The 15127-nt window shown below is 36.8% G+C and overlaps 1 protein-coding gene across 1 annotated transcript in view; it reads right to left on the reverse strand.

Annotated features, from left to right (window-relative positions):
• The window catches only part of LOC136677109 (protein phosphatase 1 regulatory subunit 29-like), an 86379-nt gene extending 75306 nt beyond the window's left edge, over positions 1 to 11073 (reverse strand). The window contains exon 1 of the mRNA XM_066654525.1: positions 11031 to 11073. The gene's annotated coding sequence lies outside the window, so the exon portion shown is untranslated. The remainder of the gene's footprint in view (positions 1 to 11030) is intronic.
• Between the last annotated feature and the right edge of the window lie 4054 nt (positions 11074 to 15127).

Genomic DNA, 15127 nt, shown 5'->3' on the forward strand with positions numbered 1-15127 from the left:
TAATCAAAGCCATCAGAAAGGACTCACCAATTTTCTCGACTTAAACTCCAGAATGACATTATTTATTAATTTATTTATATTTTCAATTATGCAAATTCTACTGAGAGAACTGGAAGAATCAAGAACTGCTGGGAAAACATGATTTAGAGATAGAGGAGAAGAGTTGTTCATTAAATGGCACAAGGAGGCTGAGAGAGAGAGGGTGGGGATGGAGTCATTTTGCCCAAAGCCCTGGATACAGCACTGTCCTCTGATCCACGTCTCACTAAATACAATGACATAGCCATCCCTCAAACTATGCTTAGATATTCTTACATGTCTCATATAATCCAAATTATTATCCAGTGAATGAACATTAGCCAGTGTGATAGGTGGAATTGCCCGATTGCATGAGTTAGCCTTTAGCCTTGCCTGCACCCCTCTATGCTGGCCCTGCATCTGCGTCGTGTCACACTGCTTTCAGTGCTTCTCTTTCAGCATAGTCCCAGGCAAGACTGTGGTCTCATTCGGGCCTAAAGGGCATGACAACGTTCACTAAAATGGCTTAGCTCTCCTAGCCAGTGACTCATGCGACAATATTCTCTGTATTTTATGTCCCAACAAAACTGCACACACACTGTACACCCACATCCCTTTACATTTGAGTGTTTGCTCCACAACACAATGAAGACCAGGACATAGACATAGATGAACAATACAAACTCATTAGAACAAACAATAAAATATTAGAAGCCCCTGCAACACTAGTTTATTGTAAAGGATTAAAAACTAAACAGAAATATATATATATATATATATATATATATATATATATATATATATATATATATATATATATATATATATATATATATATATAAACTGTATAATATTTTTATTAATATTTAATACTATAAATTTTTTTGTTTTTTTACATTGTTTATGATTCAGATACAGAAATCTATGTTTTCAAAAATGTGCACTGTTTTACACAAGTGATTTTCTTCATTATTCTTGCACCCAGTCTCTTGTTTAAAGCAAAGTAAATTAGACAAATTAGACAAATCATGACCAGAACATGTTATTACATCCTTAATTATCTTCATAACAAGTATGGCCAATAAATAATCTTATGGATCACTGCCAGGATCAGACCATAGGGTATGTATGTATGTATACATGCATTTGTTTGTTTGACATATCCAACAAATTTCCAGTGTAGGTATGGTCAGAAAAACTGTCACTGTGGTGGTACCTGTTCGCTGTCTCTTTGGCAGTACCCTCAAGGGAACATATCCTGTATCTTTAGTTAGGGAACGTAATTGTACCTTATTGTATTATAATTGAAGATTTTCAAATTGCGTTAAAAATAGGTGATTTCCTGCACCCAATTTTAAACGTTATAATAGTTTACACTATTCTTTAATGAAAGATTACAAATTTTGTGACACATTTAGGTGACACAACTGGACTGTAAAACTGCTGTTGTACCTTTGTACTTTTAGTAACAATACTTTACCCTTATTGGAACTTTTATCTGAGAGTGTAGTGTGACATAATCATAGAAGATCAATGTGGCACTTGGAATGCCTCACAGTCAAAAATTCCAGAATGTTTAAAACGAGTTTGACGTTTCCTGTAGCATCCTCTTTAAAATTGACCATAGAAGGACAGAGCATTTTTGGGCACATATGTATACATGGAAGAAAAGAAAGACAGACCGTGCTGCTGCAGCTTTAAGGCAGAACATTGAAACCGAGGAAGAAGGTTCATTGAGCTATGGCCAAAATACCCTGGCCTGATTGACGTTTCCTCTTCATGACACCCAGTAACTGGTCCACAATAGTTTTTTCCTCCTTCTTTTTATTTTTAGAGTACAAAGCTTTTCTGTTGACATGTAGGCAACTGTAGGCAGACTTAACCCCCCCTCTGCAATGACATATGAACTCAAATGATGATCTGTCAGCATCAAACATGTAAAATTGCCAGTCTCCCTTTCAAAATACAACACACATTTATGGTTATTGCAAATAGTGAGAGACAAAAAAAATTGTGTAGTCTGATCCCGACAAAAGGTGCTATTTGGGACTGGGCTTTATACCACGCACACGCACGCACGCGCACGCACACGCACACGCGCACGCGCACACACGCACACGCACACGCACGCACACGCACACGCGCACACGCACACACGCACACAGTGGGAGGCAATGCTGCTTATCTGTTGAGGAGCTTGAGGAGAGAATAGAGCTGTTTATCACCTGCTTCCATCAAGACACACACACATGCTCTCTCACAGAGAGAGAGCACATACTTCGCTAAATAGGATCGCCATGGTGATCTGGAGAGTCTAACAAGTGGCATAAAGTGTATCCTGCTTCTAGACAAGACATCAGGATGTGTGTGTGCGTGAAGAAAATAAACATTAATAAGTGTATATACAGTATGAAACAGTCACATTACAAAAACAATGAAGCTTAGATTCAGCAACAATGTATGTCCATTTCAGCCTTATCCACAAGTGTCTAAATACTTTTAGAAACAGATTTTTTTTTACATACAATGTTTTTATATAAAAATCTTCATTAATTCATTATCTGTAACCAGTTATCCAGTTCAGGGTGGTGGTGGGTCTGCAGCCTACCCAGAATCACTGAGCGCAAGGCGGGAACACACCCTGGAGGGGGAGCCAGTCCCTCACAGGGCGACACACACTCACACATTCACTCAACCACTCCACACCTATGGACATTTTTGGGTCGCCAATCCAGAGGACCCAGAGCACCCAGACGAAACCAACATGGACACGGGGAGAACACACCACCACCAATTTAACCCACAACCTCCAGGTCCCTGGAACTGGAGGTTGCCTCCTTTATAAAAACTATACTACTCTAAAATAAAAAACAACTAAAGTGCTCAGATGAGCCCCCAACCCAGTAGGGGGTGATACATTCTCATAATAATCAAAGAAAATGTCTTATTGTGAACATACTGAGCGAAGTACTTCACATAGAGAAGTCCTATTTCACACAAAGAAGTCCTATTTCTGTCAGAAAAAAAGCCTTGAAAGCAAGAGAAATGGCATCAGCTGTTGCTGTCGGCTTGTTTACATTGCCATGGTTACATGGCAGTTCAGACTTGGAGCTTTTCTCATGTTCATCTGTATACCATTATTGTATCACCAGTGGTGGCTGGTGAAAAACATGCTGTTTGGGGGCTATTTGCGACTGTGTGCCACTTTTCAGTTTTAACAACCATCCCAATACAATTCAAGATGTTTAAGTCATTTCTAACTGATTTTAAATATAAATCAGCAGACTATTTTTTATCAAAATAATCATAAATTGCAGTGTGTGTGTGTTTCTGGAGAGTACTTTTTGACCTATAATTTCTCCACAAATGTTCTCTTCTTAGATGTTTTTTGAAGAAGAGAGAGATACTGTATTACTGAATTACTGGGGTGACATTTGAAGCACACTAGAGGGGTCTGATTCGAAGATGCTGATTGGCTAAATGCACATTTTCTCACAGAATTTATTTTTGATTGGCTGAGTTTCTGCCATTAACGGGCAATAGAGACATTAATTAAAAGGAAAGTTTTTACATCTGTAAAATACTCATATTTTTATGCAAATAAGTAAAATTATAAAAAAATTTCTGATGTTTTTAAAATAATACAGTTTCAAAACAATGGAGAGAGCTGTCTGCCTCTTCCCCCTCCTCCCCAGATGTGAAGCTCGAGCAGGTTGCCAATTTGAGGAAAACTTATACTCATTATTATATCTCTCATAGTAGTCGGTAATATTTTTATTAGTTTGTTTTCCAGAATAAAAGTTTTTGTGAATTTAAAATCTGTTTGAGGAGATTAAAAATTTGTTATATCCTGTACAGGACAATAATCTGAGTGGTCTGATAGTGGACCAGCAGTGGTCTACAGTGAGTGGTGTGCCAGGCTTTTTATGCCAGTGGACCGATATATACTCGCTGTCTGGGCGAACGAACTAGCAAGAGACGAATATAATAACTTGGGCCGTAATAGCTAAGAAAAATGTGCCATAATCAACATATTTACACCAAAAAGTATTCATCAGTTCACTAAAACATCTGTCTACATAAAAAAGTGAACAGGCGGCTGCCATTTCCCTGCATTTACAAGCCTTTACTGTCCAAATCCACCTGAAATATTTCCACTAGACAAGGCTTATCGATTTTCCCTTCCACCATAAATGTCATTTAGGAGGCCAATCTTACCCACAATTTTCATAGTGAAACATTTAGTTCCACCTTACATATGTCCATTTACAAGTCCTTGATTTGCTGTTACCTGTTGAGAAGGAAATTAGCCGGCTCTGGCTCTGTCCTGTAGTGTGGCTGCATCTAAACTGCTTCCACTTTTCAAACACAGGGCCAATAATTCCTCTTATTTTACTCTGTCTCTGGTCATGGAGATTTTTAGAAGGGCAGTGGGGCTTTTTGGGTCTGGTAAAATACAACATTAACTCAATTCACTATGTCATTTCATGGCTGTAAGACACTGTTTGTAGACCTGGCCACACGGTGGACTGTAAAATGATTGTACAGAGGGCGTGATGACAGGCAGGACCTCGGAGGGCGGGATCATATGAGCTCTGCTCAGGACTGGCCACTTCTCAAGGTGAATATACACCAGCTTTAGCAATGCTGTGAGAGGCAGCTGTGTTTTAGCTTTGATTGTTTCCTTAATCTATGATCGCACACCCTGGACATTCTATGACAAATTACAGTAAATATCATACAGACTGCTCCTTTAATTTTCAATAACTGCCAGACAGTCATGGACAGATAGCCAAAACATTAATAAAAAACATACCCTTTCATACATGTCTGGACACAAGTGGACAGAGTGTCCCATGGCACAGGCTCTTTAAACAAAAATCTGACTTGACATTAATTCATCATGGCAAATATGCAGATCTATAACAAAGCTATTTAAAGGCCATTACAGAATGAACTGATGGCTATCGCAGTGGCCTTTGTGCATTATTTAAAGGGGTGAAAATGGACGTGGTGATATTCTTTGATTAAAATTCATCCTATGAATGGCACGGAGTGTTTCAATATTACAAACACATCAAAGCCATTTAAAACACATAGATCATATCTGAACATCTCCACATTCTAAGTGGTGATTAATAACCCACCACAAATATTTATAGCAATCCATGACGACCAAGTTACAAGTAGGGGTTGTTATAGAAGGGGATTTTATACTCCTCTGTTGGACTCTAGACTTTTCTATGAAGATTATTCAGACTGTGTTAGCAATGGGTGAATCTTACAGTAAATTAATTATTTTGTTATACTGAGAGTTCATAAATGTTTGGACTCTAAATAGCTTTGTGAACATGGTTAAAATTACAGTGAATTTACAGCAGTATGAGAAAGTGTCAGTGCTCCAGGGTGTGGGAGACTGTTATTACTGTAGATTGAATTAGAAATATGACTTATACACACGTGGTTACAAAAAGCATTCTGCAGAAAAGAACTGTGGGTGGAAGAGCATCCGTCAACCTACATTGTGCTAATGCACTCTAATCTCATTATCAATGTAATTTCTGCATCATTTCTGTTTCTTTTTTGCACAAGGCACTTTCTTGTATGTTGTAAATATGTTGTCATATAGCTGCTGTTTTTGTACGGTTTTTTATTTATGTTATTTAAAAAAGCTCATAAATCTATATTGTTCAGTTGGTGTGGACATATTTTGCATAAATAGTCCAATAGCAATGGTCCAAAATGATCTCTATCCACCGTATCTTCACAGCAGAGTCAACACATTTTTCTACACTTAAAAAAAGAAAAGGAAAAGTGCTGACTTAAAATAAACTTATCATGAAAGCCAATACATGAAAGTCAATGGGCACATGCTTTAAAGGGATGAGGGTAGAATTAATCTCTGTCTGCACATATATACATATACAGTAATGTGCAGAAGTCTTAGGCACCTAATATAATTTTATATTAGTGTGGTGCTTGTATGAAGTTATATATATATATATATATATATATAATGGTAAATACAAATAAGAGTTATAAGATTTTTTTTTCTATAAAGTAGTAGGTGTGAGTTTGAAGAACAATGTTTTGTTCACATTCTCCTTGATTAAATGAATTTGTTAAATCTAAAGCACATATTATTTAAAATTGTATTAGTCGGTAAAACTAAGTATTGGACGATAACCTCAAATAATATGGACTTCCACGAGTACAGATTTGGAAAAAGTTAAACCAACACATTCACACACAGAATATCACACTTACTGGAATAATGTTACTTGTTTTTTTCTAATGTTGGGTGTTTGTTGGTTTTTAGCAAATAAACCCTTACAGCCCAAATAAATAGCTTTTTAAATCTTATAATCTCTGGGGCCTAAACCCTTTGCACAGTACTGTATATTATAGTACATTACTACAAACAGTTATTTTAATACATTCCCCTAACGAACAGAAAATGCACTGGGTCAATAGGCAGATGTTCATTATATAAGCACAGCTGTTGTACTGTGAGAGTGATAAAAAAATATAGAAACATTTAAAGAGCAAATAAACATTCAAGTTGACAGTTAACTTCAGAAAATAAGGCATACTTTCTCTATATTTTAGTATCAAACATCAAAGTGTGTTTCTGAATTTATTTATTCTGATGTCTAGTCTCATAAGAATTAGATACAGAAAACAGGATGGAAAATAAAGTAGTAAATGTCTCAGGCTATTGAAGTTAAATGTATAAGTCCAAAAAACATTGAGGTTAGGTGAACTGGCTTCTCTAATAACTGTCCTGGTGTGAGTGTATGAGTGTGCATGTGTCTGTATGTGTGTGAGCACAGAAATGGATTGGCAGTCTATTCTTGGTAAAACCCTAGTGTAGTCCACTAGGTGGACGGTGGTACCTGGTTGAGAGTACGTTGTGCGCATTTGGCTGCCTGCGTGTATGTGAATTGAATGTTGAGTGTTGTTTGTAAAGTGTCCCTGGGTTTCTAGAAAGGCACATTTTAAGTGTAACTTTAAATAATAAGTAAGAATTCACCATTGAGCTAATTTAGAGATAGCTTTAACATGAGTTTTCATCACCAATCTTGGAAAACTGCAGTACTACACAGTTTAGCATTTAGCATTCTCAATGGATACCAACCAAGTAAGCACATCTTCCTCCCATTAACTGATTCAACTTGATGATTAGCTAATGAGATGAACGCTAACACTGCAGAACTATGGCTTAAAGGGATAGCTACTGAGGCTATTAAAGGTAATAACAAGTGAAAGTTAAATGTTTAACATACCATCTATGCATTAATATTAGTTTTCTTTAATGTGCAATATGGGAGAAGGAAATGTACTCCTTTGGATTGTTTAATTTAGATGGCAGTCTGCATAATATTTTGTTAGAGCTATGTTGGTTTATTTGAGCCTTTCCGTTGCTATGCCTTAGATAGGTGGGGGCAAATAGGCTAGCCTAAGTGGAAATAAACATGTAAGGAATTTGGAAATCTGAAGATTTATTAAACAAATCAACAGGCACTGCGCCCAGGAATGCGTGTTTCCTGATGGCAGAATCATGTATATAGATTTCTTGCATTGGGCAAGAGCTGCTAAAATATTCCAGCTTTATTTAACTCTTGTGCAGGGACTAGCCTACTCATTTATTGTTGTTTCATATGAAATGGCCAAAGTAATTGCAACTTCTTTTCAGCTACCCTAAGCTGTTTTAATATAGTACTAGTCTAAGTTCAGGAAATCATACTATAGCCATTGGGATAGTCTTATTTTCACTTTTATCAAAATATGAAGACATAGTTGTTTGGGCCATAATGGAGTCTAAAAAAGAACCAGTATAAATGGTAATTCATAGTAAAGCTTACAAAAACAAAAGTCTGAGTTAGACCACAGTGAGGGATTGGAGTGGAAAAATGTAATGACAACGTGAAGGCAAAGAACCATTACAGCCCCTAGGAACCCATTTTGTTATTTTGAGGGTTTTTTTTTTTTTTTGTATAATTCTAAACTTGGGTGTTATGTGAAACGTTCAGCAAAGTTTAAAAAAATAATAATAAAAAAAACACAAAACAGAAATATGATAAATTTATCCTCATAAATGACCAGTACTGCTCTTCTCTCGACGTAGAAAGGGCAGTCCTAAAAGGGGATGATGCTTACGTTACTATTACCCTGACCAATCACAAGGCTACCACAGACACACCTCCTCTCGGAGTTGAAGAGACTGATGAGCTAAAGCTTAGGAGCTATTAGTGTAAGAGCTAGCTATCCAGCTATTCACCAAGCTATGGGGAGGGAGTGCAAGATACAGAGCAAACACAAAACAATACACACCGAAGAATGGATTAAGTCTGAGTGCAGCAGAGATAGATAGCAGCAACACTCGGTTGGGGTGTTTAACGGCGTATCAGTGGAGATATCAGCTGCAACTGGCCATCGCGCAGAGCAGAGTAACAGCAGGGAAGGCAGACCCACTAAGTCGGCAGTACAGAGGAGATAACAGCCACACTGGGCTGGTGTGTACAGCAAAGTAGCAGCGGGGAAAAAGCCACACTAGGTCGGTAGTACAGCAGAGTAGCAGTGGTAGAAAGCAGCAATTTAGAGACATCCTAGAAGGTATCCAATTCGTATGGTTATGTTAACATATTAATATAAATTATTACATGAAACCACACCAGAGACACATAAAACACAAAAGACTGCCACAGGTATAGTACAGTATAATGCCAATTCTACCTGCCTGTCCCATTTTATTGTGTAATGTTATCTTCTGTAAAATGAAAACTGCAGTTCAGAGTAAGAACCCTGTGACTGCTCTTTCTTGAGGTTGTGTGTGGCCATGGTAACGTAAACATTTTCCAGTGATAGAGAGCTGTCAGTCACGCACAGTCATTAGTATTGGACCACGCCCACACCGTTCTCAGAGAGCTCTGAGGAGCATATATTTGTCATTTTTGAGTAGAGATTTATCATATTTCTCTTTTGTGTTTTTATTTAAACGTTGACGAATGCTTCACATAACACCCAAGTTTAGTATTATACAAAATATAACTGTATAACTGGATACCTCTATAGAATAAAGCTCATTTATATATATGCTATATATCTAACATACCTAACAAATCAATCAAATTTTGGACCACAACCTTCAAAAACACATATTTAACACAAGTATGTACATTCTATAGTTTGGAATAAAAGGGCATTTTGTGTTTACACTGGATTTCTCTATGACAAACTAATGGGACTTTTCAGAATTTATCTTATTATGTTCTGTGTTAAGCAACATGAAATATGAATAATGCTGCATTATAAAATCAGTGTTATAGAGACATACAGCTTAAACCTGGAATTCCTTATATGGGCATGGCAACTACAACAGAATGCCAAATAATTCAGATATGGCATAGCTTTAAACAAAGCTGCTGAAATACACTACAAAAGTAGTGAAACAGTAATAATGAAATAAAAGAAATAAAATGACCTATCTTCTTGTCAGTATATCAAAAATTGTTTGTGTTGAACCGAACTTTATAGTAGAATAAAATGTGTTACATTTACAAATACAGTAAATATTGGCATTAAACAAAAATTTATATATGCATTAAATGTATAGACGCAGTTTAACATTAAACAATTTAATATTCATGTTTAAGATTACATATTTTTATTGTTGTTGTAATGTTTCTGGAATTATTTTGTATATGAAGTGGGAGGTTTTAGTGTAGTATGCATGTACACTCCCACATAATCCATCCATCTCACAGGTGTGGCATACCAAGTGCACAGATGTGCCTTAGGCTGGCCACAATAAAAGGCCACTCTAAAATCGGCAGTTTACTTTATTATTAGGGGGTCTGGGGGGTCAGAAACCAGTCAGTATCTGGTGTTACCCCCATTTGTCTCACACAGTGCAACACATGTCCTTCTCATAGATTTGATCAGGTTGTTGATTGTGGCCTGTGGAATGTTGGTACACTCCTCTTCAATGGCTGTGTGAAGTTGCCTGATATTGTCACGAACTTGAACACTCTCTCATATACGCTGATCCAGGGCATCCCAAACATGCTCAATGGGTGACTTGTCCAGTGAATATGCTGGCCATGCAAGAACTGGGATGTTTTCAGCTTACAGGATCGTGTAAAGATCCTTGCAACATGGGGCCGTGCATTATCATACTGCAACATGAGGTGATGGTCGTGGATGAATGGCACAACAATTGGCCTCGGGATCTCATCACGATATCTCTCTGCATTCAAAATGCCATCGATAAAATGCACCTGCATTTGCCCACTCAAGTCGGTTATGATGACAAACTGCAGTCAGGTGGAGACCCAGATGAGGACTACGAGCATGCAGATGAGCATCACTGAGATGGTTTCTGACAGCCTGTGCAGAAATTCTTTGCTTATGCAAACCGACTGGCTGGTCTCAGGCGATCTTGGAGGTAAAGATGCTGGGTTTGGTTATACATGGTTTCATATTTTAGAGTGGCCTTTTATTGTGGCAATAATGGCAATAATAACTGTTTAATAATCATGTTGTCTAATCAGCATCTTGACATGTCACACCTGTGAGGTGGATGGGCTATCTCAGTAAAGGAGAACAGATTTAGACAAATTTGTGAACAATATTTGAGAGAAAAAGGCCTTTTGTGTACATAGAAAAAGTCTTAGATCTTTGAATTCTGCTCATGAAAAATGGGAAATCAAAATCAAAGTGTTGTGTTTATATTTTTGTTCAGTATAAATAAAAAAACCTCTGTGGGGTCCTCCAGCTAACGCCATCATGTATTGCCATGTATTACACCAGCCACACTTTACTATCCAATCATTGTTAACATATTCTTCCACAAGTCTCTGGACACTAGCTCCTGAATCTCGATCCACAGTTGTCATGGAGAACCTATTTTATCCTGATACCTAGTTACACGTCGTCTATATTTATCACCAAACCTGTCAATAACCAAGGCCCCGCCTTCTCAAACAAATAATAAATGGAATCGCTCTTACCTGATCTAGAACCTTCTCACAATATTCTCATCTGCTCCGTTATGTTCTCAGCTTTTGTCTTCACTCCAGCCAGTCCAAAATATTATGATTTCAAATCAGTCCCAGAATTTCCAACAGAAACGTTCTCCAGAACTTCAAAAGTCCTAAAATTTCCTTAACACAGTGTAGATAAACCTACAGAAAAAAGAGGGAGATTAAGTGATAAGTCAAAGACAAATAAGCTTAAAAAGATATTTTGGATTCCAGGTCTCAAAACTAGCAGTTACCAAAGCAAAAGTATGCAGACACTTCTTCAGGACACACACCTTGTATATGTCTCTATTGAAAAAGTTTGAATACAATATCAATTATATTGGTGTTTCTGATCCACAACAGATCTTCAAGACCATTAACTGATTTCACTAATGTTTATGTTGGTGATGCCATCAAATCCTCACAGTAATGTTCCAGCATCTAGTGACTTCACAGAAGAGTAGAGGTTTTTACTGCATCAAAACTTTTGCTCAGATAGTGCATATGATATAGAAATATTACAAAGATGGAAATTCGTACGGATAAGCAGTTATGATGTCATAAACTCCAATCTCCTGAAAACATATTTCATTACTATTCTCCTCCATTCCCACACACCATGCACCATATTCCATACATTTTCTCCCTCATACATTACCGTCTGTAGAAGCCGATTGAATATACATGAGCCTCGGTGCGCATACATTAGCATACATTACCTAGACATCAAGCCCTGAGAACAAAGATACAGAAATAAATCGATTTACTTTATTCTGCATTTAAACTGATTCAACCAACAGCTAAAACACATGTGGAATCAACTGCACATCACACACACACACACAGATTGAGAGCCAGAGAGAGAGAGAGAGAGATTAGATTCCTCATCTCTCTCATTACATCTGAAGCCACACAGGTCTTTTTTCTGTTAACTGAACATACAGCTTGGATTAGAGAGGTGAAAGAAATGTGGAAAGTTGAAAGAAAAAGGAAAGAGAAACAGGCAAGTGAGAGAAGGAAATACAGCCACACACACAAAGAGAGAGAGAGCGAGGTCATTCTGTGCAAAAGTTTCACGCTCTTATTTATAGAACAAGAGAAAGGAGCAATATTTCTCGGCTTCAACCAAGAAATCAACATTACTGAAAAAAATCAACCTTTTATTTCTCCGTAGATGATTAATGATCATAAGTAACTGCTGTTTCTATTTCTGTTTTTTAATTTGCCTTCTTATGTTTATGTTAATTTATGTTAATTGCTTTGGCAATGTGTGCGTGCATGTGTGTGAGGGGGAGAGAGAGAGCGCATCAGAATGAATGAATGAGATGTGGAGAACAGAGACAGGAGAAATGAAAAGAGAAAATACAGACAGCAAGAGAAAGACAGAAACGGTGGGGAATAGAGAATAAAAAGGAAAAAAGTAAATAAAAAGAACAAGTGATGAGATTTGAGGAGAGAGAGAGAGAGAGAGAGAGAGAGAGAGAGTACAGAGAAGGGTAAGCAGATAATGAAGCTCTAGAGGAAAATAGACACAACAGTTCAAACAGCAGAATGTTTTGTGGCCAGATGCCGAAATGCAGCAGAGGAGTGGAAAAGTGAAAATGAGAGAAACATGGGGGTGGGGAGGGGGGGAGACAAACATAAAACAGATGAATAAACAAAGATTAAAATCACAGTGATGTGTTGCACCCAGTGGTGATAGGACCACAGGGGCATAGAACCAATTTAGTAAACTTTGGTGAGCTTACTTTGCCTTGTATATTTAGCTGCAGCAGAAAGTGTTTCTCATCACTCACATATAATTGTGATGCAGTCACATAAATGGAATAATAATCTTTTGACAGATTCACAAATTATTGTTTAATTTTTATGCAGTAGTGTCACAATTATTATGGAAAATTAACAGCCGGTCTTACACCTTTATCTGTGTCTGTGGCTTTTTCTGGAACTAAGACACAGTTTGGAATTATTTATCTTTATATAAACAAAGAATACATACTGGACACCAAAATCATTTATTAAGATCATATTATTATCAAAATCATGTTTTTATTATTAATAATTTATTACTGAGGTTACAAATCCAAAGAGGGCCCTGGGAAATCACATCCTTCCTTACCTAGCCCAGAACAACAAAATACTGCATAAATATATGAAGAATATATTAGAATATATAATAGCTCCAACAAAAAGTAAAATGAAAGGGAAAAAATATTCCATAAAATATATATGAAATTCTTTTGTGAATTTAGTCACTTGAATTCCCAGTTTAACCTGTTTATGCAGGCCACCTTATTGTCAATAAAGGAGAATACCCTTTTCTCTCTGTGAATGAAATGTGATGATGTGCTGAGCTGCTAATTAGAAATGAGGTTTATAATGCTTGATACTTGGTTGTTTTCAATATGATTTCTCATGCATCTCAAAGCAAAGCTCATGTAAGACCACGTTAAATGACCGGATGATATGGATATGGATATGATATCTCAGAAAATCTTAATTGCATCATCATTTCAACTGCAAAAATCAAACAACAGCCAAGCAACACGTTGCAACCACCTTAGGTTTGTCGGCAACAGGCGTGCAACACCATAGCAACCACCCTAGACCCCACAGCGATGGCTGTGTTGAGCCAAAATTTTTTTTTCTTCTTTTTCCTTCTTCATGATGATGGTTATTATTATTATTATTATTAATATTATTATTATTATTTGTTCTCTTAATAATAATAATAATAATAATAATAATGTAATGGCATTTATATGCCACTACTTCATTACCTTTTTCTGCACGCACACTGACTTACCCAACATATGTGAGACACAAATACAAATACACACACACCCCATTTCACATTTTGGATTTTAAATTAATTATTTCTTTCAATTAGCAACAAAAACAAACACTACAATTCTGTCATAGCAGTGGGGTCCTAAAACAACTTATGCTAAGGAGTATGTCAGCCTGTTTAATTATGCTAATGACCAGTGCTAATGATTTTGAATTAGTCAATTAATGGCCTGCAGCTAAGTGTCCTAGGCAATGCTAACATCACTGTACACAAACACACAAAAAGAAAAGCACTGTGTCGTCCAATGTGCTAATGCTAATTCTGCTTTGATTTACAATAATTTAAGATCACTGTAAAACTCTCACAATCTGTTGTTGATTTACTTTAATTAATGTATCTAAAGTTTCATTATTCATGTCACTCAACTATTGTGTTGTCTGTGACTACTGATATTTTCTGTTTTTCTGTTTTTTTATAGTACATTGAAATAAAACAAAGCTTCAGAATGAACAAGGTCCACATAAATGTAACAAAACTAGCATTATAAATCACTTTTTAAAAGAAGTCTTACAACCTCTTACTCTTTATGTAGTGTATTACAGTCAGTAAGGATGACTGTGTTGTCCAGCTAATTATTATGCATTAGGTTATAATGGGGCAATTTTTCAATTAACAAATAGGTTTTACCCCATGACCACATGGATCAAAGGAACATTACCAAGCACTTTACATAAAAGACTTGTGTTAGCTCCTCTTCATATACTGTACAAAGGTTTTAGGCACCTGAGAAAATGAGATATGAAAAATGCTGTTTCTTTGAGCAGTAAGAGTTTATTTGTTAAAAAATAAGTAAATAAATAAATATAATAATAATAATAATAATATAAAAACTAATAACATTACAGTAAGTAGTGTAATGTTCTGTATGTGAATGTATTGGTTTAACCCTTTCAAAATCTCTCATCATGGCAGTCCAGTATAATTCATTCATTCATTGTCTGAAACCGCTTATCCAGTTCAGGGTCGCGGTGGGCCCAAAGCATACCCAGAATCACTGGGCGCAAGGCAGGAATGCACTCTGGAGGGGGCGCCTATGGACACTTTTGAGTCGCCAAGCGACCTACCAAAGTGTGTTTTTGGACTGTGGGAGGAAACCGGAGCAACCGGAGGAAACCCACGCGGACAAGGGGAGAACACACCAAACTCCACACAGACAGGTCCCTGGAGATTATCTGCAGCGCCACTGTACCATCCCATACTTAATTTTACTGAGGTTAATAAATGCATCATTATG

The sequence above is a fragment of the Hoplias malabaricus genome, chromosome X2 (assembly GCF_029633855.1).
Source record: "Hoplias malabaricus isolate fHopMal1 chromosome X2, fHopMal1.hap1, whole genome shotgun sequence".
Taxonomy (NCBI): Eukaryota; Metazoa; Chordata; class Actinopteri; order Characiformes; family Erythrinidae; genus Hoplias; species Hoplias malabaricus.